The sequence below is a fragment of the Hemiscyllium ocellatum genome, chromosome 46 (assembly GCF_020745735.1).
Source record: "Hemiscyllium ocellatum isolate sHemOce1 chromosome 46, sHemOce1.pat.X.cur, whole genome shotgun sequence".
In the NCBI taxonomy this organism is placed as follows: Eukaryota; Metazoa; Chordata; class Chondrichthyes; order Orectolobiformes; family Hemiscylliidae; genus Hemiscyllium; species Hemiscyllium ocellatum.
Window position 1 is genome coordinate 9,154,268 of NC_083446.1, and position 27,938 is coordinate 9,182,205.

The 27,938-nt window shown below is 53.6% G+C and overlaps 1 protein-coding gene across 1 annotated transcript in view; it reads left to right on the forward strand.

Annotated features, from left to right (window-relative positions):
- Nucleotides 1-18,613: 18,613 nt before the first annotated feature.
- Nucleotides 18,614-27,938, forward strand: part of LOC132836141 (RAS guanyl-releasing protein 2-like) — a 114,514-nt gene continuing 105,189 nt past the window's right edge. Inside the window, exon 1 of the mRNA XM_060855459.1 lies at nt 18,614-18,868. The gene's annotated coding sequence lies outside the window, so the exon portion shown is untranslated. The remainder of the gene's footprint in view (nt 18,869-27,938) is intronic.

A 27,938-nucleotide genomic window follows, 5' to 3' on the forward strand; every position in this document is an offset into this window, starting at 1 on the left:
TTCCCAGCTCAGGGCGAGGATCATTTGTAAATTCTGGGGAATTCCCGCACATTGGGGAGAACATCAGCCTGTGGCCTTCAATGTAATTGCTCTCAATGTCACACGTTCCTGCATTTCATCAGTTTTATGAAAGGACGTGCAGTCAGTGCTGAGGAGACCAGCCAACAGCGGGAACATTCCGGTCATTCCCCAGAAATGGCCAGTCCCCCGGTCAGTGTCAATCCCAGGCCTGAGGTTTCGGACAATCACTGCATCTACCTTCCAGCAAGTGGGACATTACTGACCAGAAACCAAACATCACCAGGCACCAAACACCAGACACCAGGGACCAGACACTAGACACCAGGGACCAGGCACCGGTGACCAGGCACCAGGCACCAGGCACCAGGCACCAGACACCAGACACCAGGGACCAGGCACCAGACACCAGGCACCAGGCACCAGACACCAGGCACCAGACACCAGGCACCAGGCACCAGACACCAGGGACCAGACACCAGGCACCAGGCACCAGGCACCAGACACCAGACACCAGGGACCAGGCACCAGACACCAGGCACCAGGCACCAGACACCAGGGACCAGACACCAGGCACCAGGCACCAGGCACCAGGCACCAGACACCAGGGACCAGGCACCAGGGACCAGGCACCAGACACCAGGCACCAGGCACCAGACACCAGACACCAGGCACCAGGCACCAGGCACCAGGCACCAGGCACCAGGGACCAGGGACCAGGGACCAGGGACCAGGCACCAGGCACCAGACACCAGACACCAGGGACCAGGGACCAGACACCAGGCACCAGACACCAGGGACCAGGCACCAGGGACCAGGCACCAGGCACCAGGGACCAGGCACCAGGGACCAGACACCAGGCACCAGACACCAGGCACCAGGGACCAGGCACCAGGGACCAGGGACCAGGGACCAGGCACCAGGGACCAGGGACCAGACACCAGACACCAGGGACCAGACACCAGGCACCAGGGACCAGGCACCAGGCACCAGGGACCAGACACCAGGGACCAGGCACCAGGCACCAGACACTAGACACCAGACACCAGGCACTGGTCACCAGGCACCAGGCACCGGTCACCAGGGACCAGGCACCAGGGACCAGGCACCAGACACCAGGGACCAGGCACCAGACACCAGGCACCAGACACCAGACACCAGGCACCAGACACCAGACACCAGACACCAGACACCAGGCACCAGACACCAGGCACCAGACACCAGACACCAGACACCAGGCACCAGGCACCGGTCACCAGGGACCAGGCACCAGGGACCAGGCACCAGGCACCAGACACCAGGCACCAGGGACCAGGCACCAGACACCAGACACCAGGGACCAGACACCAGGCACCAGACACCAGACACCAGACACCAGGCACCAGGCACCAGACACCAGGCACCAGACACCAGGGACCAGGCACCAGGCACCAGACACCAGGCACCAGGGACCAGGCACCAGGGACCAGACACCAGGGACCAGGCACCAGACACCAGACACCAGGCACCAGACACCAGACACCAGGCACCAGGCACCAGGGACCAGACACCAGGGACCAGGCACCAGGGACCAGACACCAGGGACCAGGCACCAGACACCAGACACCAGGCACCAGACACCAGGGACCAGGCACCAGGGACCAGACACCAGGGACCAGGCACCAGGCACCAGACACCAGGGACCAGGGACCAGGCACCAGGGACCAGACACCAGGGACCAGGCACCAGACACCAGGCACCAGACACCAGACACCAGGGACCAGGCACCAGGGACCAGGCACCAGGGACCAGACACCAGGCACCAGACACCAGGCACCAGGCACCAGACACCAGACACCAGACACCAGGCACCAGGCACCAGGCACCAGACACCAGGCACCAGGCACCAGGCACCAGGCACCAGACACCAGGCACCAGGCACCAGGCACCAGACACCAGGCACCAGGCACCAGACACCAGGGACCAGGCACCAGGCACCAGACACCAGGCACCAGGGACCAGGCACCAGGCACCAGACACCAGACACCAGGGACCAGGCACCAGGCACCAGGCACCAGGCACCAGACACCAGACACCAGGGACCAGACACCAGGGACCAGGCACCAGGGACCAGACACCAGGCACCAGACACCAGACACCAGACACCAGACACCAGGCACCAGGCACCAGACACCAGACACCAGACACCAGGCACCAGACACCAGACACCAGACACCAGGCACCAGGCACCAGGCACCAGGCACCAGGGACCAGGCACCAGGGACCAGGCACCAGACACCAGGCACCAGGCACCAGACACCAGACACCAGGCACCAGGCACCAGGCACCAGGCACCAGACACCAGGCACCAGGCACCAGGCACCAGGCACCAGACACCAGGCACCAGGCACCAGACACCAGGGACCAGGCACCAGGCACCAGGCACCAGGCACCAGGGACCAGGCACCAGGCACCAGACACCAGACACCAGGGACCAGGCACCAGGCACCAGGCACCAGGCACCAGGCACCAGGCACCAGACACCAGACACCAGGGACCAGACACCAGGGACCAGGCACCAGGCACCAGACACCAGGCACCAGACACCAGACACCAGACACCAGGCACCAGGCACCAGACACCAGACACCAGACACCAGGCACCAGGCACCAGACACCAGACACCAGACACCAGGCACCAGGCACCAGGCACCAGGCACCAGACACCAGGCACCAGGGACCAGGCACCAGGGACCAGGCACCAGACACCAGGCACCAGGCACCAGACACCAGACACCAGGCACCAGGCACCAGGCACCAGGCACCAGGCACCAGACACCAGGCACCAGGCACTAGGGACCAGGCACCAGGCACCAGGGACCAGGCACCAGGCACCAGACACTAGACACCAGGGACCAGGCACCGGTCACCAGGCACCAGGCACCAGACACACACACTCACACACACAGTCTCACACACACACTCTCACACACTCACATACTCACACACACACTCTCAGCTACACACACTCACATTCACACTGACACTCACACTGACACACTCACTCACACACTCACTCACACACACACACACACATACACAAACACCAGCTACACACAATGAGACATCACTCACACGAGTACACACACAGAGAGACAATTACACACACAATCACAGAGACACACACACACACACACACACACACACACACTCAGACATCACACACACAGATGAACACTTTCAGATGCATTGGACTCTGAATCTATGTAGCGCCCCTGTTAAAGCCTGGTGCAAGTGATATTCCGAACCCGTGGTGACAGAGTGAGGGTTGGTGGGGGGGGGGTTGACCTTTAAACATTGTCTTTAAGGAAGGGAGAGAGAAAGGGAGGGGGAGGAGAGGTTTGGTGAGGGCCGGGTCGATATTGTGACACAGCACCCCCCCACCCCACGGCAGACACACAGGAACTCTGGGCAGGAGGGGGAGGTCACTGATGGGATTTGAGAGGACGGATCCTACTCGCCTCATTCCCGGGACACTGGGAGAGCTTCGGGGGAACGCCAGCCACATCAAAGCAATGCACCCCGCAGTGGAATAGCAGGTGCCGAATCTTCGGCTGACACCTCTGGGTTGGGCATTGTGGGGTGGGGGGTGGGAGTGGGGGGGGGAGGTGGGAAGGGGGTGAGGGGGGAGGGCTGTTTGTTCCCATCTCGCTGGAATCTGTGCGTCATGGGCCCTGCACTGCCAGAGAGACCTCCTCAGACAGACACAACACCGAGATAACAGCAGCTGGGACAGGGACAATACTGACTGGGGGTGGGGTGGGGGGAGGGGGGGGGTGGGGCGGGGTGTGGGGGGAGGGAACATCTCCCTCTACCCAGGGGTTCGGTTACAGCCCCCTACGCATCTCCAAAGGAGCGTCCTAGTCTCAACGTAAGGTTCAGTCAATATCACCAAACAGCTTTACTCTGTATCTAACCCCGTGCTGTCCCTGTCCTGGGGAGTGTTTGATGGCGGACAGTGTAGAGGGAGCTTTACTCTGTATCTAACCCTGTGCTGTCCCTGTCCTGGGGAGTGTTTGATGGGGGACAGTGTTGAGGGAGCTTTACTCTGTATCTAACCCCGTGCTGTCCCTGTCCTGGGGAGTGTTTGATGGGGGACAGTGTAGAGGGAGCTTTACTCTGTATCTAACCCTGTGCTGTCCCTGTCCTGGGGAGTGTTTGATGGGGGACAGTGTAGAGGGAGCTTTACTCTGTATCTAACCCCGTGCTATCACTGTCCTGGGGAGTGTTTGATGGGGGACAGTGTAGAGGGAGCTTTACTCTGTATCTAACCCCGTGCTGTCCCTGTCCTGGGGAGTGTTTGATGGGGGACAGTGTAGAGGGAGCTTTACTCTGTATCTCACCCCGTGCTGTCCCTGTCCTGGGGAGTGTTTGATGGGGGACAGTGTAGAGGGAGCTTTACTCTGTATCTAACCCCATGCTGTCCCTGTCCTGGGGAGTGTTTCATGGGGGACAGTGTAGAGGGAGCTTTACTCTGTATCTAACCCCGTGCTATCCCTGTCCTGGGGAGTGTTTGATGGGGGACAGTGTAGCGGGAGCTTTACTCTGTATCTAACCCCGTGCTGTCCCTGTCCTGGGGAGTGTTTGATGGGGGACAGTGTAGAGGGAGCTTTACTCTGTATCTAACCCTGTGCTGTCCCTGTCCTGGGGAGTGTTTGATGGGGGACAGTGTAGAGGGAGCTTTACTCTGTATCTAACCCCGTGCTATCACTGTCCTGGGGAGTGTTTGATGGGGGACAGTGTAGCGGGAGCTTTACTCTGTATCTAACCCCGTGCTGTCCCTGTCCTGGGGAGTGTTTGATGGGGGACAGTGTAGAGGGAGCTTTACTCTGTATCTAACCCTGTGCTGTCCCTGTCCTGGGGAGTGTTTGATGGGGGACAGTGTAGAGGGAGCTTTACTCTGTATCTAACCCCGTGCTATCACTGTCCTGGGGAGTGTTTGATGGGGGACAGTGTAGAGGGAGCTTTACTCTGTATCTAACCCCGTGCTGTCCCTGTCCTGGGGAGTGTTTGATGGGGGACAGTGTAGAGGGAGCTTTACTCTGTATCTAACCCCGTGCTATCCCTGTCCTGGGGAGTGTTTGATGGGGGACAGTGTAGCGGGAGCTTTACTCTGTATCTAACCCCATGCTGTCCCTGTCCTGGGGAGTGTTTCATGGGGGACAGTGTAGAGGGAGCTTTACTCTGTATCTAACCCCGTGCTATCCCTGTCCTGGGGAGTGTTTGATGGGGGACAGTGTAGCGGGAGCTTTACTCTGTATCTAACCCCGTGCTGTCCCTGTCCTGGGAAGTGTTTGACAGGGTGACAGTGTAGAGGGAGCTTTATTCTGTATCTAACCCCGTGCTGTCTCTGTCCAGGGTGTGTTTGATGGGGGGGTTAGTGTACAGAGAGCTTTACCCTGTATCTAACCCTGTGCTGTCCCTGTCCCTGGGGAGTTTTTGACAGGGTGACAGTGTAGAGGGAGCCTTACTCTCTATCTAACCCCATGCTGTCCTTGTCATGGTGAGTATTTGTTGGGGGACAGTGTAGAGGGAGCATTACTCTGTATCTCACCCCGTGCTGTCCCTGTCCTGTGGTGTGTTTGATGGGGGGACAGTGTAGAGGGAGCTTTACTCTGTATCTAACCCCGTGCTGTCCCTGTCCTGTGGTGTGTTTGATGGGGGGGACAGTGTAGAGGGAGCATTACTCTGCAGCTGTTGTGTCCTGAGCTGTGAGTTTGTGTCTGATGTTGTAAAGAATTCTGCACCCTCTGTCGGAGTTTGGAAATGCTCTGATGAAACTGGTCCCGGCCTCAAGGCTGCGGTGAAACATTGTTTTGTTGAAACCTCAAGGTCAGGCTCAGCGCTGTCCTATCTGTGGATATCCTGTTGGCCTCCAGCCCCTACTCTGTCGTCTTGTCCCCCGACTGGATATCGCAGAAAGCAAACTGTTCAGGAAATTGCCCGACTGCCCCAAGATCCCTGGTTCATCACGAAGGAGATGGTCGTGATTTCCAGGAAGATAGAGATGGGTTGGACAGAGGGTGGTTAGTGCGAGGTGACGCACTTTGGAAGGAGCTCCAGGATGAGGGAGTGGTTAATGAGGGGCAGGAACAGAGGGGTCTGGGGGCGATTATTCACAGACCCCCACACCGAAGTCGACAGACGACGTGATTAGGAATAGTTAAAGCACACGGGACACTGGCTTTCATCAGTCGTGGGTAGAGTATAAGAGCAGGGAGGTGATGTTGGAGCTGTACAGAGGGTTGGTCAGGCCGCAGTGTGTACAGTTCTGGTCCCCTCACTACAGGAGGGAGGTGGTCACACTGGAGGGGGTACAGAGGAGGGTCACCACCATGTTCCCTGGGATGGAGATATTGAGCGACAAGAAGAGACTAGATAGGCTTGGAGTGTTATCCCTACAGCAGAGAAGGCTGAAGGGGGGAGAGGGGTGAGGTGGGTAAGATGGTGAGGGGGATGGATAGGGAGGAGAGAGAGCAGCTGTTCCCCTCGGTTGAGGGGTCAGTCACAGGGAGAGGGGCACTGCCTGGGAGGGTAGCAGAGGCCGGAGACCTTACCACAATTAAAACGCGTTTGGATGAGAACGTCAAGTAGCACAACACTCGAGGATTATGGGAACATGTGCAGGAAAATTGGGACTGGCGCATCAGCAGTGATAGCCATTTTCAGCACAGCCTGGATGGGCCGAAGGGCCTTTTCTGTGCTGTACGAATCGACGAAAGGCTTTTCGTGTGGCCAGGCCGCCCCAAGCAGTACCCTTCCGCTGACACCCTCGCCCGGCCCGACTGAACTGGTCCTCACCCTCAACAACCTCTCCTTCCAATCCTCCCACTCCTTCCAAATTTACTCGTACCTCTCCCAATGTCACCTACTGCATCCGTTGCGGTCTCCTCTACATCGGGGAGACTGGACGCGCTTTTGCGGATTGTTTCATGGATTATCTGTGGGACACCCGCACCCACCAACCCCACCGCCCCGTGGCTGAACACTTCAACTCCCCCCTCCCACTCCGCCAAGGACATGCAGGCCTTGGGCCTCCTCCACCGCCAAACCCTTACCACCCGACGCCTGGAGGAAGAACGCCTCATATTCCGCCTTGGGACCCTCCAACCAAATGGGATCAATGTGGATTTCAACAGCTTCCTCATTTCCCTTCACCCCCCCAACATTATCCCAGTCCCAAGCCTCCAACTCAGCACTGCCCTCTAGACCCGTCCATCACTGCCCCCCTCTGACCTATCACCTTCTCCCTCACCTTCAGCCACCTATCTCTTTCCCAGCTACCTTCCTCCCAACCCCACTCCCCTCTCCCATTTATCTCTCAGCCCCCTGGCCCACAAGCCTCATTCCTGAAGAAGGGCTTATGCCCGAAACGTCAATTCTCCTGCTCCCTGGATGCTGCCTGACCTGCTGCGCTTTTCCAGCACCACACTCTCAACTCTGATCTGCAGTCCTCACTTTCTCCTATTCCGGTCAGGGTAAAAGGGAAGGCTGGTGGGTATTGGGAATGCTGGATGACGAGAGAAATTGAGGGTTTGGTTAAGAAAAAGAAGGAAGCATATGTCAGGTACAGACAGGGCAGATCGAGTGAATCCTTAGAAGAGTATAAAGGCAGTAGGAGTATACTGAAGAGGGAAATCAGGAGGGCAAAACGGGGACATGAGATAGCTTTGGCAAATAGAGTTAAGGAGAATCCAAAGGGTTTTTACAAATATATTAAGGACAAAAGGGTAACTAGGGAGAGAATAGGGCCCCTCGAAGATCAGCAAGGCGGCCTTTGTGTGGAGCCACAGAAAATGGGGGAGACACTAAATGAATATTTTGCATCAGTATTTACTGTGGAAAAGGAGATGGAAGATATAGACTGTAGGGAAATAGATGGCGACATCTTGCAAAATGTCCAGATTACAGAGGAGGAAGTGCTGGGTGTCCTGAAATGCATAAAGGTGGATAAATCCCCAGGACCTGATCAGGTGTACCCGAGAACTCTGTGGGAAGCCAGAGAAGTGATTGCTGGGCCTCTTGCTGAGATATTTGTATCATCGATAGTCACAGGTGAGGTGCTGGAAGACTGGAGGTTGGCAAACGTGGTGCCACTGTTTAAGAAGGGTGGTAAGGACAAACCAGGGAACTATAGACCAGTGAGCCTGGTCTCGGTGGTGGGCAAGTTGTTGGAGGGAATCCTGAGGGACAGGATGTACATGTATTTGGAAAGGCAAGGACTGATTAGGGATAGTCAACATGGCTTTGTGCGTGGGAAATATGTCTCACAAACTTGGTTGAGTTTTTGAAGAAGTAACAAAGATGATTGATGAGGGCAGAGCAGTAAATGTGATCTATATGGACTTCAGTAGGGCATTCGCCAAGCTTCCCCATGGGAGACTGGTTAGCAAGGTTAGATCTCACAGAATACAGGGAGAACTAGCCATTTGGATACAGAACTGGCTCAAAGGGAGAAGACAGAGGGTGGTGGTGGAGGGTTGTTTTTCAGACTGGAGGCCTGTGACCAGTGGAGTGCCACAAGGATCGGTGCTGGGCCCTCTACTTTTTGTCATTTATATAAATGACTTGGATGTGAGTATAAGAGGTACAGTTAGTAAGTTTGCAGATGACACCAAAATTGGAGGGGTAGTGGACAGCGAAAAGGATTACTTCAGATTACAACAGGATCTGGACCAGATGGGCCAATGGGCTGAGAAGTGGCAGATGGAGTTTAATTCAGATAAATGCGAGGTGCTGCATTTTGGGAAAGCAAATCTTAGCAGGACTTATACACTGAATGGTAAGGTCCTAGGGAGTGTTGCTGAACGAAGAGATCTTGGAGTGCAGGTTCATAGCTCCTTGAAAGTGGAGTCGCAGGTAGATAGGATAGTGAAGAAGGCGTTTGGTATGTTTTCCTTTATTGGTCAGAGTATTGAGTACAGAGTTTGGGAGATCATGTTGCGGCTGTACAGGACATTGGTTAGGCCACTGTTGGAATATTGTGTGCAATTCTGGTCTCCTTCCTATTGGAAAGATGTTGTGAAACTTGAAAGAGTTCAGAAAGGATTTACAAGGATGTTGCCAGGGTTGGAGGGTTTGAGCTATTGGGAGAGGCTGAACAGGCTGGGGCTGTTTTCCCTGGAGTGTCAGAGGTTTAGGGGTGACCTTATAGAGGTTTATAAAATTATGAGGGGCATGGATAGGATAAATAGACAAAGTCTCTTTCCTGGGCTGGGGGAGTCCAGAATTAGAGGGCATAGGTTTAGGGTGAGAGGGGAAAGATATAACAGGGACCTAAGGGGGAATGTTTTCACACAGAGAGTGGTACTTGTATGGAATGAGCTGCCAGAGGAAGTGATGGAGGCTGGTACAATGACAACATTTAAAAGGCATCTGGATGGGTATATGAATAGGAAGGGTTTGGAGGGATATGGGCCAAGTCCTGGTAAATGGGACTAGATTAATTTAGGATATCTGGTCAGCATGGACGAGTTGGACTGAAGGGTCTCTTTCCTTCTATGACTCTATGTCTCTCGACATGTATGAATTGAATGGCTGCAATAATAAACTCCACCTAAACAGTCTGCATCTTTTTGTCCTTAAATGTCTCCCAAACTTTTCATGGATTATGAGCAGTGCATAAAATTACCTCAGGCACATTCCTGGCCATATAAATGTTATAAGGTTTTCCTTCTCAATTCTGGAATATTTCTGTTAATGATCTCTCAGAGTTGTGGTAAAATATCCAACAGGTCCTTCTATCTCCTTGATATCTTCTTGAAAGAGCAGAGCACCGACACCCACATCGCTCGCGTCCACAGCTTTGCGATATTCGGCGTGGCTAACCCAGGGCCAGTGGTCAACACAGCTTTCAGGTTGCCAAATACCCTGTCTACTGAAACCTCCTGCACTTATTCAATAATTTAGCAACCATCCTGCTACAATTTGGTACAAGCTTCCAATAAATACACTCAATCCCAGGAATCACAATACCGCCCTCTACGCCGATGGTATGCGAAACTCCCCAATAATCTTTGTTTTCACGCCCCATGGGGCTATTTGTCCCTGTCCAAGGACATGTTTTGGGAACATGACTTGGGATTTTCCAACCTCACTTATCACCAGGTCTGCCTCCCGACGTCGATCGAATAAACACCGCAAATGTTCCTAGCATGTGTGACTAAAGATCACCAGGTACGCTGCACTGATTATAGGAAAGATCGCCCTATTATAGGAAAGATGTGGGTGCTTTGGAGAGGGTTCAGAGGAGGTTTACCAGGATGCTGCCTGGACTGGAGGGCTTATCTGATGAAGAGAAGTTGACTGAGCTTGAACTTTTTTCATTGGAGAAAAGGAGGAGGAGAGGGGACCTAATTGAGGTATACAAGATAATGAGAGGCATAGGTACAGTCGATAGCCAGAGACTATTTCCCAGGGCAGAAATGGCTAACACGAGGGTTCATGGTTTTAAGCTGGTTGGAGGAAAGTATAGAGGGGATGGCAGAGGTGGGTTCTTTACACAGAGAGTTGTGAGAGCATGGAATGCGTTGCCAGCAGCAGTTGTGGAGGCAGGGTCACTGGGGAATATTTAAGAGACTGCTGGACATGTATATGGTCACAGAAATGTGAGGGCGCACACATGAGGATCAATGGTCAGCACAACACCGTGGGCTGAAGGGCCTGTTCTGTGCTATACTGTTCTATGCTCTATGCTCTATTGGTAAATCCAAAAATGACCTCATTGGTTAGTCTTTGAAATGTGGCTGGGGCATTTTTCACACCAAAAGGCATGACTTGAATTTGGTACTGTCCATTCGGGGGCCACGAAAGCCAAAATTGTCTTCATCCTTTTATATGAAGGTACCTGACACTATAAGTTGCTTTTCCCACCTTCCAAATGCAGTCTTCCAAATGTGGAATTGGATAAGTCTCAGACTTTGTTACTGAATTGGCTCTGTAATAGCCCACCCTGTTGGAGGTATCATCTGGTTTTGGTTCCATCACTATGGGCAGGCTCCAAGTCACTGTCACTCACTTTGATTATGTCATCTTGGAGCATGCGTTCCATCTCTTTTTGAACCTGTGCTATTTTTAGAGGGTTAGGTCTATCAGGATGTTGCTTCATTGGAACAGCATTTCCGATATCTACACCATGCGTAATTAAATTACTACATCCCAGCTTACTCCCCATGGGATTGTAATGACTTTTTCAGGTCATTTCGATTTTCCTCTGGAAGATCACTCAATAATTTATCCCAATTTTTGGAAACTCCCTCATTGTCCAATTTAATTCAGAGTCATCTGAATCTGGCTCTTCCCTCCTTGTCATTACCAGTAACACAGTCTCCTCTTACTTTCCTTCCCTCTCAAAAGACCTTTTGAGCATCTTCACTTGACACACTCTGCGAGATTTCATTCTAGTCTGGCATTCTTACTCAATAATTCACCTTACTCAATCTCTTTTCCATTTGATAAGGTCCGTTAAACCTTGCTTTTAGAGGTTTACCTATCACTGGAAGTGACACTAACACTCTGTCTCTGTTAGCAAAATTGTGTTTACTTTTTAAAATTTCTTGTCTGCTTCCTGTTTCAGCACGTTATATTTAAATGCTGTCTCACCTTATCCCCCACTCTAATTAACCAGTCCCTGAAATTATAATCCAAATATGTGGTCTCTGAGCTTTGACTCACCAATTTCTCCTTAATTAATTTCAGTGGCTCTCACCTCATACCCAAAACCTAATTCAAATGGACTGAATTCGGTAGATTCATTCGGTGCATCCCTAATTGTAAAAAGCACAAACGGAATTCTTTTATCCCAATCTTCTGGATATATTTGACTCTTTGCACTCAATGTGATCATTAAAGTTTGATGCCACCATCTCCCTGTGATCCTGGATGATATTTTATTCCAAAGCTGTCCCTGAATAATTTTGATGTGAAATTTACTGTGTCTCTGTGGGTAGTCCATACCGAGTAAAACATTTGGGTAACTCCTTTACCATCCTTTTAGCTGTGGTACAGCGCAATGAAACAGCCTCTGGAAATCTCATGGATGCATCTATTCTGGTCAGCAAAGACTAATTTCCCCCACTCCTTGTTTGAGGCAATCAGTCAGGACCTCTGTAAAAAGCCCCTCAATTGCGGGAATGGGTACTTAAGGGTTGGCTACATCACTGCCTGAATTTTTCCAATTACATAAGTCTGGCAAAATTTCTGGTTTTGTAATTTGGCTTGTGTTTTCCTTACTCCCAAGTGAACCGCCAGAGGTAAGATTAGATTAAGTTAGATTACTTACAGTGTGAAAACAGGCCCTTCGGCCCAACAAGTCCACACCGACCCACCGAAGCGCAACCCACCGGTACCCCTACATTTACCCCTTACCTAACACTACGGGCAATTTAGCATGGCCAATTCACCTGACCCGCACATCTTTGTGACTGTGGGAGGAAACCGGAGCACCCGGAGGAAACCCACGCAGACACAGGGAGAACGTGCAAACTCCACACAGTCAGTCACCTGAGGCGGGAATTGAACCCGGGCCTCAGGCGCTGTAAGGCAGCAGTGCTGACCCACTGTGCCACCGTGCCACCCACAAATGAACCCCCAGCATTAACTCCCAAGTGAACCCCCAGCATTAACTCCCAAATGAACCCCCCTTGGTAACTCCCAAATGAACCCCCAACCCTGGCAACACCTCCTTTCTATAAATTACTGGTGAGTTTCTGCCTGAATATGCGATGGTCTCCATTTCCTCATCATTTTTAAGTTAGTGACGTTCTAGGATACATTTGGATTCCTCATTGCATTTACTTTTTGATACGAATGCTCCAATTTTTCGTCTTCCTGTTGTAGCTCAGTTAATTTTTCTAAAATAAAAAAAAATTCTGCATATTTATTCTCAACCCACTCGATCCAACCTGGTCTCTGACCAATGAGCTTCAACTTTGCTCTTTGGTCTCCCTTCCAGCCTGTGGCCCTGTGACCCCATTGCTACGCAGTCAGGGACATACAACCTGCAAGACTTCGGCTGCTTGATTTTTTCACTGGCTTTTCAACTACAGTAGGAAGCACTCCGACCTACCACGCAGCGATGTCATCGCCAAGGGGGAATGTTGTATTTCTGGAGCTGAGAGTTTGTCCAGAACTCTCACCATCACTTCACCTTTCACCGGGCGGCCATTTTATATAATGGAGGACTTTCCATCACCCGGCTGCGTTACACAACTCCTCATCTCTCACCATCAAAGATTGCCTTGATCCCGTACCTCTTGTCACTGTAGTGTCTTGACTTGATACTCCTTGGCCTGTGCAAGTAAACTTCACCCTCGCAAAGTAAACGGTTTATGGAGATCTGACACTTTCTTTATAGACACCCTCTCATCAGGTTTTGCATTTCTGTTGCAGCCTTTTTAGCCTCCACTGTACTTTCAACAAAACTCACTGGTTTATCGTGTTTTCCCACATCCATCTTCCCAGTGCTTTTCCGAACCTTCTAACACTGTGATTTCAGAGAGTCTTAGGGATGTACAGCACGGAAACAGACCCTTCGGTCCCTTTCATCCATGCCAACCAGATATTCCAACCCAATCTAGTCCCACCTGCCAGCACTTGGCCCATATCCCTCCAAACCCTTCCTATTCCTGTCCCCATCCAGATGCCTTTTAAATGTTGTCATTGTACCAACCCCCACCACTTCCTCTGACAGCTCATTCCACACACACACCACCCTCTGTGTGAAAAAAGTTGCCCCTTAGGTCTCTTTTATATCTTTCCCCTCTCACCCTAAACCTATGCCCCTCTAGTTCTGGACTCCCCCACCCCAGGGAAGAGACCTTGTCTATTTACCCTATCCATGTGCCCCTCATGATTTTATAAACCTCTATAAGGTCACATCCCAGCCTCCGACGCTCCAGGGAAAACAGCCCCAGCCTGGTGCAGCCTCTCCCTGTAGCTCAAACCCTGGCAACATCCTTGTAAATCTTTTCTGAACCCTTTCAAGTTTCACAACATCTTTCCAATAGGAAGGAGACCAGAACTGCACACAATATTCCAACAGCGGCCTAACCAATGTCCTGTACAGCCGCAACATGACCTCCCAACTCCTGTACTCAATACTCTGACCAGTAAAGGAAAGTGAACCGCACGCCTTCTTTAATATCCTATCCACCTGCGACTCCAATGTCAAGGAGCTGGCGATGAGAACACCTGAGCATTTTAACCCTTCACGGGTTTCCTCTTTAACCTGTGGTTAACTCTCTTTACTATCTTCATTGAGATCTCCTTTTCCCTTACTACCAGAGGATTTCGCTTTCCCCCAGTTTATCGACTGAAATTAATTGCAAAGCCAAACTTTGATTTATGAGCCTTCTCCTAATCGTCAGCTGCGAACCTGGTTGTTTTAACCCTCTTCTCTTCCCCGCACTCACCTCTTCAGGACAGTGAAGTTTTGACTTCCACCAAATTAACAGTCTCTCGAAAAGAGTCACGCGTTTGCTCTGATTTTTCATGCCCTGACCCACCGATCAAAAGGACGTTGCTCGATCCTGTCAAACATTTGAACAAAGTCCGTCCTTAGATTCCGGAAACAGGAGATAGGAACTGAAGGAATAGAATCCCGACAGTGTGGAAACAGGCCCTTCGGCCCTACAGGTCCATACTGACCCCCCCCCCCGAAGAGAATCCCACCCAGACCCCATCCCCGATCTCTTATTTATATCTGACCAATCCACCCTAACCTGCACATCCCTGTGCAATATGGGACAATTTAGCACGGCCAATCCACCCTAACCTGCACATCCCTGGGCACTATGGGACAATGTAGCACGGCCAATCCACCCTAACCTGCACATCCCTGGGCACTATGGGACAATGTAGCACGGCCAATCCACCCTAACCTGCACATCCCTGGACACTACGGGACAATTTAGCACGGCCAATCCACCCTGACCTGCACATCCCTGGGCACCAAGGGACAATTTAGCACGGCCAATCCACCCTAACCTACACATCCCTGGACACTATGGGACAATTTAGCACGGCCAATCCACCCTAACCTGCACATCCCTGGACACTACGGGACAATTTAACACGGCCAATCCACCCTGACCTGCACATCCCTGGGCACTATGGGACAATTTAGCACGGCCAATCCACCCTAACCTGCACATCCCTGGGCACTATGGGGCAATTTAGCACGGCCAATCCACCCTAACCTGCACATCCCTGGGCACTATGGGACAATGTAGCACGGCCAATCCACCCTAACCTGCACATCCCTGGGCACTATGGGACAATGTAGCACGGCCAATCCACCTTAACCTGCACATCCCTGGACACTACGGGACAATTTAGCACGGCCAATCCACCCTGACCTGCACATCCCTGGGCACCAAGGGACAATTTAGCACGGCCAATCCACCCTAACCTACACATCCCTGGACACTATGGGACAATTTAGCACGGCCAATCCACCCTAACCTGCACATCCCTGGACACTACGGGACAATTTAACACGGCCAATCCACCCTAACCTGCACATCCCTGGACACTACGGGACAATTTAACACGGCCAATCCACCCTGACCTGCACATCCCTGGGCACTATGGGACAATTTAGCACGGCCAATCCACCCTAACCTGCACATCCCTGGGCACTACGGGACAATTTAGCACGGCCAATCCACCCTAACCTGCATATCCCTGGGCACTATGGGACAATTTAGCACAGCCAATCCACCCTAACCTGCACATCCCTGGGCACTATGGGACAATTTAGCACGGCCAATCCACCCTGACCTGCACATCCCTGGGCACCAAGGGACAATTTAGCACGGCCAATCCACCCTAACCTACACATCCCTGGACACTATGGGACAATTTAGCACGGCCAATCCACCCTAACCTGCACATCCCTGGACACTACGGGACAATTTAACACGGCCAATCCACCCTGACCTGCACATCCCTGGGCACTATGGGACAATTTAGCACGGCCAATCCACCCTAACCTGCACATCCCTGGGCACTATGGGGCAATTTAGCACGGCCAATCCACCCTAACCTGCACATCCCTGGGCACTATGGGACAATGTAGCACGGCCAATCCACCCTAACCTGCACATCCCTGGACACTACGGGACAATTTAGCACGGCCAATCCACCCTGACCTGCACATCCCTGGGCACCAAGGGACAATTTAGCACGGCCAATCCACCCTAACCTACACATCCCTGGACACTATGGGACAATTTAGCACGGCCAATCCACCCTAACCTGCACATCCCTGGACACTACGGGACAATTTAACACGGCCAATCCACCCTAACCTGCACATCCCTGGACACTACGGGACAATTTAACACGGCCAATCCACCCTGACCTGCACATCCCTGGGCACTATGGGACAATTTAGCACGGCCAATCCACCCTAACCTGCACATCCCTGGGCACTACGGGACAATTTAGCACGGCCAATCCACCCTAACCTGCATATCCCTGGGCACTATGGGACAATTTAGCACAGCCAATCCACCCTAACCTGCACATCCCTGGGCACTATGGGACAATTTAGCACGGCCAATCCACCCTAACCTGCATATCCCTGGGCACTATGGGACAATTTAGCACAGCCAATCCACCCTAACCTGCACATCCCTGGGCACTATGGGACAATTTAGCACGGCCAATCCACCCTAACCTGCACATTGTTGGACTGTGGGAGGACACCCCAGGCAGACACAGGGAGATTATGCAAACTCCACAGAGACAGTCGCCCGAGGGTGTGTTCGAACCCTCGTCCCTGGCACCTTGAGAGGGGCCGCAGGACTAGCCACTGTGAGCCCAATCATCCCAAACTCAACCTGGAATTAGAGATTTTGATGCCGGCAATATACCCCAATTTGTTGAGGACCTTACAAATTGTCAAACACTTTTACGAAGGGAGATGAGACCTGAACCTTCCCCTATTTTAATGGAAGTTATACATTCCAGATGCAATTCTATTGGTCAAACTAATCAAGGGTGAGCAAAATGCAAATTATTCAAACACTACAGTTGAAGTAAGACAGAAGAAGGGCACAAAACAACTGAGCACTATGAGAATGCTTAACTGAATGATGGATGCAGCACCTATTACCAATTAACCACTGCAACACCGTAACTTCCCACAAACACATCTCTTCAGAAAATTCCGGAAATTCTCACAAACACCACCCTGCAGCTTCTAGCTGAAACTGAGAGAGAGAGGGAACAATAATTCCCAAAACTCCAGCAACGTCCACCAAATCCAAATGTTAAAAAAGAAACCAAGCATTCTGATTCTATGAGAACTGGCCACACTCATTCAGGATGCTTCTATTGTTCCAACTTTACAAAACTCTTTTCAAAGCCCCTCGAGCTGTTTGCGTTGCCACAGTCAATGTGCCACCTCTTGATCAATCGGTTCCTTAAAAGAAATCAGGATAAAGTGCACCTCTCAAAGCCAAAAGCAGCATTACTCTCAGCACTGACCCTCCGACAGTGCGGCACTCCCTCAGTACTGTCCCTCTGACAGTGCGGCACTCCCTCAGTACTGAACCTCTGACAATGCTGCACTCCCTCAGCACTGACCCTCTGACAATGCTGCACTCCCTCAGCACTGAACCTCTGACAGTGCTGCACTCCCTCAGTGCTGACCCTCCGACAGTGCGGCACTCCCTCAGTACTGACCCTCCGACAGTGCGGCACTCCCTCTGCACTGACTCTCCGACAGTGCTGTACTCCCTCAGCACTGACCCACCGACAGTGCGGCACTCCCTCAGTACTGACCCTCCGACAGTGTGGCACTCCCTCAGCACTGACCCTCTGACAGTGCGGCACTCCCTCAGTACTGACCCACCGACAGTGCGGCACTCCCTCAGTATTGACCCTCCAACAGTGCAGCACTCCCTCAGTACTCACCCTCCAACAGTGCGGCACTCCCTCAGTACTGAACCTCTGACAATGCTGCACTCCCTCAGTACTGACCCTCCAACAGTGCGGCACTCCCTCAGCACTGACCCTCCGACAGTGTGGCACTCCCTCAGTACTGACCCTCCGACAGTGCTGCACTCCCTCAGTACTGACCCTGTGACAGTGCGGCACCCCCTCAGTACTGACCCTGTGACGGTGCGGCACCCCCTCAGTACTGACCCTGTGACAGTGCGGCACCCCCTCAGTACTGACCCTGTGACGGTGCGGCACCCCCTCAGTACTGACCCTGTGACAGTGCGGCACTCCCTCAGCACTGACCCTCCGACAGTGCGGCGTTCCCTCAGTACTGACCCTCCGACAGTGCGGCACTCCCTCAGTACTGACCCTGTGACAGTGCTGCACTCTCTCAATACTGACGCTCTGACAGTGCGGCACTCCCTCAGCACTGACCCTCCAACAGCTGTAACTGAAGCCTGCAGGGGTTGTGTTTCCTCTCCGGGAGCTGGTGAACAACAAACTGAAAAGCTGAAGAGGAAAAGCAGCTGCTGAGTGAGTTGACATGTCAGTTATTGCCAGGCATTTCCCTTTTAAGATACTGAGTCCGCAGACGGATGTGCACATCGAGAGAGTGAGAGAGTAACAGAGACAGCTCGTTCTCAGTACAGTGAGACCATTTCAAAACCTCTCTGAGCGCTCCAAGGCTGGGGAGGGTGGTGGATAGCAGAGGGCACAACGTGAGGAGTCACCTCTTCAACGCAAGTCCGCGGAGTGAGTCTGCGAAATTCACAGCCTATCACTTTCCGGCCTGGAACAGATTCTGTCGGATTTCTCTTTGTGGGAAAACTTTCTCACTCCCTGCCCGGGTCTGAACGTCGAGGGTGAGTCCTCCCTCCTTCGCTTCGGCCCTTACCTTCCCCGCTAGCTGTTCCTCGCTCTGAATTGATCGCAAAACCGTTCGCGTCCGGGGGTGGGTGCGGGATTTTTTTTTCCTCTTGTTTTTGCGGTGGATCAGATTGTCTCTCCCACGAGATGGGCCGAATGGCCAGCGTGTACAGCCTGGAGATGCACTTCGTCGGGGGTTGGTGGGGTTGGGAGGGGATGGGGTTTCTATGCTGGACAGCACGGTGCTAACCTCACATCCCAAATCTTTTCGAAATCTCAAACCCTTGACGTTGACTGCGAAGGGGATTGGGGTGCATTTGAAGCCCCCACCCCACCGGGGAGGGGGGATGTTTGCCTTAAACCTTTAAGGAGCACCCCCCCCCCCCCCCCACACCCCTCTAGTGTTGAGGGAGAGTTGGAGCCAGCCTCCATTCCTCTCCAGCCTCACCGATAAACATGCGACTGGCAGCCGCAGAGAGTGAGGGTGGTGGTGACGGGTTTGGTGGGGTTGGTGTTGAGGGCTTGTGGGAGAGGAGGGGTATAAGCCCACCTCTGGGTGGTGTCCAGGGGACGATATTTACCCAGCTCTTCCACCCCACACCATCTCCCGCGCCAGGCCATCCACCAGAGGGGAGCCCAGTGATCAGCGGTGCAGCCTGTGAGAACTCCCTGTGTGGAAATTCGCTCGGGGGGAGATGCCCAGGAAGGGAATGTCGAGCCCAGTGTTTCCTTGAAATTGGTTGTTCGTGCGCAGACGGTGGCTAATGTTAATTTATAATATCTGATGGTGCAACTGTTCACTTACCACTCAGTACTGACCCTCCGACAGTGCGGCACTCGCTCAGCACTGACCCTCCAACAGTGCGGCACTCCCTCAGTACTGACCCTCTGACAGTGTGGCCCTCCCTCAGTATTGACCCTCCGACAGTGCGGCACTCCCTCAGTACTGACCCTCTGACAGTGCGGCACTCCCTCAGTACTGACCCTCCAACAGTGCGGCACTTCCTCAGCACTGACCCTCCGACAGTACGGCACTCCCTCAGCACTGACCCTCCAACAGCCCTGCGCCCCCTGGAGTATCGGAGGCTGAGGGTTGACCTTATCAAGGTTTATAAAATCATGAGGGGCATGGATAGGGTAAATAGACATAGTCTTTGCCTTGGAGTGGGGGAGTCCAGAACTAGAGGGGCATAGGTTTAGGGTGAGAGGGGAAAGATTTAAAAGGAACCTAAAGTCAACTTTTTCACCCAGAGGGTGGTACGTGTATGGAATGAGCTGCCAGAGGAAGTGGTGGGGTCTGGTACAATGACAACATTTAAGAGGCATTTGGATGGGTATGTGAATAGGAAGGGTTTGGAGGGATATGGGCCAAGTGCTGGCAGACAGGACTAGATTGGGTTGGGATATCTGGTCGGCATGGACGGGTTAGGCCGAAAGATCTGTTTCCGCGCTGGACATCTCTCTGAGTCCGCAAGAAGGTAACTTATTGACTTCCCTCAGATGACCTGGGCTGTTATATCTGTCCAACATTTATTGCCATGTCCCTAATTACCCCTCAAGGAAGTGGCGTTGAGCTGTAGTCTGTGTGGTGATAGAACACATGGTGGGCAAGTGGAAATGCCCCAGTGATGTTGATGGAGCACCAGGGACAGAGTGAGGTGTGTGCACCTGTGTTCCCTGGAGTTTACGAACTGAGTTTACAAAATCTCGTTTTCACCGACTGAATTCCGAGAGGTTTCCACAGGGATATTTAGGTTTCCACACAAGGCTATAGATAAGTGTTTCAGACACCTGGCTTCCTACGCAGGATGGAGTGGCGTGAAACTGGTTGGGAATTGTCTCACTCTCCGAAAACAGATGGTGCCAACAAGTAGGTCACCTCACGGATGGTGGAAGGGTTTCCCGACCTGATTCCCGGGACTGACATATGAGGAGAGACAGGATCGGTTCGGACTGCACTCGCTGTGGGGGAGAGGGGGAGGGGGGGTGGGTTCGGGGAGAATGAGGAGGGCGATCTCAGAGGAACCGATAAAATTCCAACAGGACCAGACAGGGTCAAGGATGTTTCTGATGATCTGGGGGGAGCCCAGAACCGAGAGGGAGTCTGAGGATTACGGGGTGGGGGCCATTTCAGACTGAGATGGGGAGAGATGTCTTCCCCCAGAGAGTGGGGGAGCGGGGGGAGTCTGTGGGATTCCCTGTCACAGAATGGGGTTGGGGCCGAAACATCGAATGTTTTCAGGAAGGAGTTGGGTCAAGCTCTTGAGGCAAAAGGGGGGTCACAGAGGTTATGGGGAGAGAAAGAGTGAACAGGCAGTTGAGTGGATGATCAAATTGGTTGCTAAAATCATGAGGGGACATGGATAGGGTAAATAGACAAGGTCTCTTTCCTTGGGGTGGGGGAGTCCAGAACTAGAGGGGCATAGGTTTAGGGTGAGAGGGGAAAGATTTAAAAGAGACCTAAGGGGCAACTCCTTCACTCAGAGGGTGGTAAGTGTGTGGAATGAGCTGCCAGAGGAAGTGGTGGAGGCTGGTACAATTGCAACGTTTAAGAGGGATTTGGATGGGTATATGAATAGGAAGGGTTTGGAGGGATATGGGCCGGGTGCTGGCAGGTGGGACTAGATTGGGTTGGGATATCTGGTCAGCATGGACGGGTTGGACCGAAGAGTCTGTTTGACCCTCCACATGAAAAAGTTGCCCTTTAGATCCCTTTTAAGTCTTTCCCCCTCTCACCTCAAGTTCTGGGCTACCCCACCCCAGGGAAAAGACCTTGTCTGTGTCGCTACCAGCTGTGATCCTATTGAATGGCAGAGCTAGCTTGAGGGGCCGAATGGCCAGCAACTGCTCCTGATTTCTGTCTTTGGACATTTCTCCTGGGGCACTGCAAGGACCTGGACTTGAGTCCCAGACGTTTCCCCAACAGGAACCAAAGGTCTTCCGATGTCCACACTCGTGCCACACCAATCTGGTTGGGGAATATGGCGGCTGGGGTCAGGGGTTGGCGAGAGGTCAAGAAGGCGAGTGTAACAGTGGAACCCCCCACCCTTCCCGCCAACTTGGGTGGGGACAGCTTCTCCAAAACGGGAGCGAGAGGGTGCAGAGCGTTGGGGTCTGAAGGGAGATGGGGTTCATGGGTCACATGTGAGGGGAGGAAGGCTGTGAGTTCAGAAGCGTTGGCGTCGTACAGACCCCTGATGAGTCGTACGTCCCCTTTTGACCCCCTTATCTCTGGGAAGGGACCACCTTGCCACACAGCGCACGTGTCACACATTCACCAGACTGATTCATGGGACTGGGAGCAGGTGAGGACTGCAGATGCTGGAGGCCAGAGTCGAAGAGTGTGGTGCTGGAAAAGCACAGTAGGCCAGGCAGCATCCGAGGAGCAGGAGAGTCAACGTTTCGGGCAATAGCCCGTCATCAGGAATGAGGCCTCTTTTTTGATTAAGGGCTTACGCCCTATAGTCAATTCTCCTGCTCCTCGGATGATTCATAAAACTATCGTAGAATCATAGAGATGTGTAGCCTGGAAACAGACCCTTCGGTCCAACTCTTCCATGCTGACCAGATATCCCAACCCAATCTAGTCCCACCTGCCAGCACCCGGCCCATATCCCTCCAAACCCTTTCTATTCATGTCCCCATCCAGATGCCTCTTAAATGTTGTCATTGTACCAGCCTCCACCACTTCCTCTGGCAGCTCATTCCATACCCGTACCACCCTCTGTGTGAAAAAGTTGCCCCTTAGGTTCCTTTTATATTTTTCCCCTCTCACCCTAAACCTATGCCCCTCTAGTTCTGGACTCCCCCACCCCAGGGAAGAGACCTTGTCTATTTACCCCATGCATGCCCCCTCATGATTTTATAAACCTCCATCAGGTCACCCCTCAGCCTCCGACGCTCCAGGGAAAACAGCCCCAGCTTGTTCAGCCTCTCCCTGTAGCTCAAGCCCTCCAACATCCTTGAGAATCTTTTCTGTGCCCTCTCAAGTTTCACAATCTCCTTCCGAGAGCAGGGTGACTGGATTTGAATGTGTTACGAGCTTGAGGAGAGTGGATTCTGTAGGGTTTGGAAGTGAGGTAAGGGGAAATCTCGAGGGCCGTGCAGCCCGTGATGGGCCGAAGAGTCTGTTCTGTACGATAAAATTCTTACAGGGGAGCTGCCGGGATGATGTTTCCCGCGCCCACGTTCAAGGGTAGGCGGAGGCCATTTTAAACTTGAGGGAAGGAGAGGCCTTTCTCGATTGGAGGGTGGGGAGTCTTGGGATATTCCCAGAGGGAGGCATTGTTGGGGGGCAGTGGGCTGTGTGGGGTCGACCGCGAGATGGAGAGACCCTTCTCTCGCTGGGTGCGAGGGGTGGAAAACCAGTCTTGGCTGGACATTAGCTAGTGACCCTAATTGGGCGCCAGGGTCGGACGGTTACCCATCACCCCCTTTCCCCCCAGCACCGGGTTCTACCCAGTCTCCTGTGCCACTCCCAACATCTCCCCCCACTCAACACCCAGACGTTATCAGATTTCTCTGGGGAGTGGGTTGACATAGGAGATGGCGCACCCAGTAGGCGGGTGGGTGCCAGTAAGTGGATTCCAAGACATCGAGGTGGCGCCACATCGGAAGCGCTCCCTGTTGTCTCCCCAGTGATGTGGCAACGTGTCACGTTATTTCCCTTCCCCCCCTCCTTTTTCCTGTCTCTGTTTTGCTTAGGCAGCTCCCCTTTCCACTTGCAAAATGTATCACCGCGGTTGCGCAAACTTCCCCTTTCCCTTCGCTCTGTCTCGCCGACAGCAGTCGCCAGGCCAGGCCCACTTCCCAGAATACCCCGGGGCACGGCTCAAAGGGCCGGGTGTCCCGGTTTTGACCTCTGACCTCCCTCCTCAGTTCCCACCAACCCCTCTTCCGGAGTCACCCATCCGCCTCTCTCTTGCATTGTGCGTTCACAATGGCGTTTGAAATGGGACTATGCTCGCGTATCCCCCGCCAATTGTCGCGTCATGACAGCCTCCTGCCACAGGAAGCGTTGCAGCCGGAGGGCAGACCCCCCCCCCACCTCACGCCAACACCTGGCATATTCCCATCCTCAAGATATTGTGGGGGAGTGGGGAAGGGTAAAATAGCAGGTAGAATGAGCTACCCAAGACGTCAATGCGCCCGCGCCCCACAACACCCAGCCCGCCCCATGAACCATTTAATTATCCACAGCACCCCTCCCCCGCCCTCACCCACCCACCACAAGGTTGACCGCGGTCCACGGCCTCTCGTAGTAGAGCAATGCTACGGGAGGTCACCGGGGTCAGCTTCACCGGGGGGGAGGTCAGAGTTGACAGGGTCCTCGGAGCCGAGATTAAAAAAAACCGGCCACTTGACCATCCAAACGGCACTCCCCAGCCCAACCCCACCCACGCCCGCTCCCTCGACCTTTGACTCCACCCCAGAGCCTCTCCGTCAGTGACAGCCACAGAGCGCGGGGCCATCAACGACGCCCCATCTCCTTGACATGGCAAGGGTCCACAGTTCGGCCATAGGCTCCGACCCCAAAGGCCAGAGGTTCGTCCCCGAAACCCAGCTCCCACTCAGCGTACAACCTTTGACCTCGGGCAGCCCGAGCACGTTCTCCGGGTAAACCCCCTCGCCAGGATGTTCACCCTTCCTCCCTCCCATCGCTGGCCCGGTGTTGGTCTTCAAGCACCTTCGGCCATTTTGAAGGATGGAGGACACCATTTTGGATTCACAAGAACGGTCACTCCCTCTCTTTCTCACTCCATCGCTGTCCCTTTCTCTCGTTACCACCATCTTTCTGGATGACGTCATTCGATTTGAGACTTGCCAAGGTCAATGAGGTCGCTCTGTGGTTACTTTTCGGGACTCAGTGCTGTTGGGAGGTTGGCTGTAACCATGGCAACTCCAAGAGTGAGCATTACAGGAAAAGGGCACAAGGAGGAATCTTTATTGCTTAATCACGAATAACATGCTTCAAGTTTAAAACAAGGACAAACGCGATACCATTTTATACTCCAAGGCACCTTGACCTGTTGTCATGGGAACTATCACGGGCCTGCTCTTAATGTTCAGCCCAATAAAATTGCCAGCAAACTAATCCCACTGCCCCACTCTCTCCCCATAGCCCTGTGTCAATCCCCAAACTAATCCCACTGCCCCACTCTCTCCCCATAGCCCTGTATCAGTCCCCAAAGTAATCCCACTGCCCCACTCTCTCCCCATAGCCCTGTATCAGTCCCCAAAGTAATCCCACTGCCCCACTCTCTCACCATAGCCCTGTGTCAATCCCCAAACTAATCCCACTGCCCCACTCTCTCACCATAGCCCTGTGTCAATCCCCAAACTAATCCCACTGCCCCACTCTCTCCCCATAGCCCTGTGTCAATCCCCAAACTAATCCCACTGCCCCACTCTCTCCCCATAGCCCTGTGTCAATCCCCAAACTAATCCCACTGCCCCACTCTCTCACCATAGCCCTGTGTCAATCCCCAAACTAATCCCACTGCCCCACTCTCTCCCCATAGCCCTGTATCAGTCCCCAAAGTAATCCCACTGTCCCACTCTCTCACCATAGCCTTGTGTCAATCCCCAAACTAATCCCACTGCCCCACTCTCTCCCCATAGCCCTGTATCAATCCCCAAACTAATCCCACTGCCCCACTCTCTCCCCATAGCCCTGTATCAATCCCCAAACTAATCCCACTGACCCGCGCTCACCCTGCATCATTGTTTGTCTCACATTTAAAACACTGTATTCAAACCGGCTAACAGTGCCCGCTCCCTCAGTACTGACCCTCCGACAGTACGGCACTCCCTCAGTACTGACCCTCTGACAGTGCGGCACTCCCTCAGTACTGACCCTCCGACAGTGCCCGCTCCCTCAGTACTGACCCTCTGACAGTACGGCACTCCCTCTGTACTGACCCTCTGACAGTACGGCCCTCCCTCAGTACTGACCCTCTGACAGTGCGGCACTCCCTCAGTACTGACCCTCCGAAACTGCAGCACTCCCTCAGTACAGACCCTCCGACACTGCAGCACTCCCTCAGTACTGACCCTCCGACAGTGCCCGCTCCCTCAGTACTGACCCTCTGACAGTGCGGCACTCCCTCAGCACTGACCCTCTGACAGTGCGGCATTCCCTCAGTACTGACCCTCTGACACTGCAGCACTCCCTCAGTACCGACCCTCCAACAGTGCGGCACTCTCTCAATACTGACCCTCCGACACTGCAGCACTCCCTCAGTACAGACCCTCTGACAGTGCGGCTCTCCCTCAGCACCGATCCTCCGACAGTGCGGCACTCCCTCAGTACTGACCTTCCGACAGTGCGGTGCTCCCTCAGTACTGACCCTCCGACAGTGCGGCACTCCCTCAGTACTGACCTTCCGATAGTGCGGCACTCCCTCAGTACTGACCCTCCGACAGTGCGGCACTCCCTCAGCCCTGACCCTCCGAAAATGCGCCGCTCCCTCAGCACTGACCCTCTGACAGTGTGGCACTCCCTCAGTACTGACCCCCTGACAGTGCGGCAATCCCTCAGTACTGACCCTCCGACAGTGCAGAACTCCCTCAGTACTGACCCTCCGACAATGCGGCTCTCCCTCACTACTGACCCTCTGACAGTGCGGCACTCCCTCAGTACTGACCCTCTGACAGTGCGGCACTCCCTCAGCACCGATCCTCCGACAGTGCGGCACTCCCTCAGTACTGACCCTCTGACAGTGCGGCACTCCCTCAGTACAGACCCTCTGACAGTGCGGCTCTCCCTCAGTACAGACCCTCTGACAGTGCGGCTCTCCCTCAGCACCGATCCTCCGACAGTGCGGCACTCCCTCAGTACTGACCTTCCGACAGTGCGGTGCTCCCTCAGTACTGACCCTCCGACAGTGCGGCACTCCCTCAGTACTGACCTTCCGATAGTGCGGCACTCCCTCAGTACTGACCCTCCGACAGTGCGGCACTCCCTCAGCCCTGACCCTCCGAAAATGCGGCGCTCCCTCAGCACTGACCCTCTGACAGTGTGGCACTCCCTCAGTACTGACCCCCTGACAGTGCGGCACTCCCTCAGTACTGACCCTCCGACAGTGCAGAACTCCCTCAGTACTGACCCTCCGACAATGCGGCTCTCCCTCAGTACTGACCCTCTGACAGTGCGGCACTCCCTCAGTACTGACCCTCTGACAGTGCGGCACTCCCTCAGTACTGACCCACCGACAGTGCGGCACTCCCTCAGTACTGACCCTCCGACAGTGCGGCACTCCCTCAGTACTGACCCTCCGACAGTGCGGCACTCCCTCAGTACTGACTCTCCGACAATGCGGTGCTCCCTCAGTACTGTTGCTCTGTGGATGTTTCTGAGTCCCCCAGACCTACCCCTTACCTATTGTCCTCCCCCAAGGCCGTTGCCAGTCAACCCCTGCCCTGACAGACCCGAGGCCTAGTTTGGGTTGCTGGTGACTGACAGGATGTCTCCCCACAAACCCTTGCACGCGGTGTGTGTCTCGGTTTGCAGCTCCTGTTGAGTCCCCCTGCTCCTGGGCAATACCCACTCAGGATCTCTGTGCACAAGCCAGGGCCTTGTTTGTGACCCAGTCAAGGGCTGCCGTTGCTAAGGAAACGACTTCCTCAGCTCGTGACGCTTCCTGCTCTACTTCCTCCCACGCCCTCACCCTTCTTGTCAACCTGTTGTTGTCTTTTTCTCTCTCTCTCTCTCTCACACACACTCCATGGAATGGTTTCATCTCTTCTAAGAAAATAATTTGCTCCCACTTCCCCAACTCCAACACCCCTGTCCATCTGGAAGTCTCAAATGGACAACTAGGCCCAGAGGCATGATGGGAGTGAGCTAGGAGGTGAGAGGCCTCAATGGCTCCTTCTCCAATGCCCACCCCGCACCGTCGTCTGGGTAACCTGGCTGCTGAGGCCGTGGATCCAGTGGCGGCTCCGGGATCTGGAGGACAAGGAATGATTTCCATTCCCAGGGGGAAGAGACGACGTTGTTCGCATTGCTGAACATCTGCTAGAAACGAAAAGCAGAGCCTTTTGGGTCCTTGCGGTGGGAGACCA